The sequence below is a fragment of the Orycteropus afer genome, unplaced genomic scaffold (genome assembly GCF_000298275.1).
Source record: "Orycteropus afer afer isolate SDZICR_OR568_19922 unplaced genomic scaffold, OryAfe1.0 scaffold00701, whole genome shotgun sequence".
Lineage (NCBI taxonomy): Eukaryota > Metazoa > Chordata > Mammalia > Tubulidentata > Orycteropodidae > Orycteropus > Orycteropus afer.
The window spans coordinates 525,584-526,308 of NW_006922288.1; positions in this window are offsets into that span (position 1 = coordinate 525,584).

Sequence of the window (725 nt, forward strand, 5' to 3'; positions counted from 1 at the left end):
GTTACCAGGGGTAGGAGGGAGGTGGGAAAGGGGAAGCTCTTGTTTGAGGGACATTGTGTTTATGCTAATGGTGGTGGAATATTTTGGAAAAGGATAGCACTAATGGTGGTACAACATGAAAACATTTTTCTTGAAATGGGATAGTGATCAGTATTTTTGTTTAAATGAAAGTAAGGAAGATGGGGCAATCTACTTCCATAGTGATACTGCCTTGGAAACCCAAGGAGAGGTCACTATGAGTCGGGTCTGACTCGACGGCACATAACAACAATAATAACATAGATTATATACATTGTATGCAGATATATATGACTGGATATAGAATGAAGCGTCTAAGGGAATATAGCATATGTCATTAATTATTTCTAGATGGTTTAAAATACTATTATCCTGATAGGTTGTTTCCATCTTTTGCTACTGTAAATAGTGCTGTGATGAACATAGGTATGCATATATTTGTTCTTGTCTTGCCTCTCACTTCTTTAGAATATATACCTAGGAATGGGATCACTGGATCAAATGGTATTTCTATTTCCAACTTTTTAAGGAATCACCATAAGAATTTCCACACTGGATGTATCATTTTACAGTCCTACCTGGAGTGTATGGAGAGTCCCAATCTCTCCACATCTCACCAGCATTTGTTATTTTCTGTCTTGTTGAACTTTGCTATTAATGCTGGGGTGAGATGGTATCTCATGGTTGTTTTGATTTGCATCTCTCTA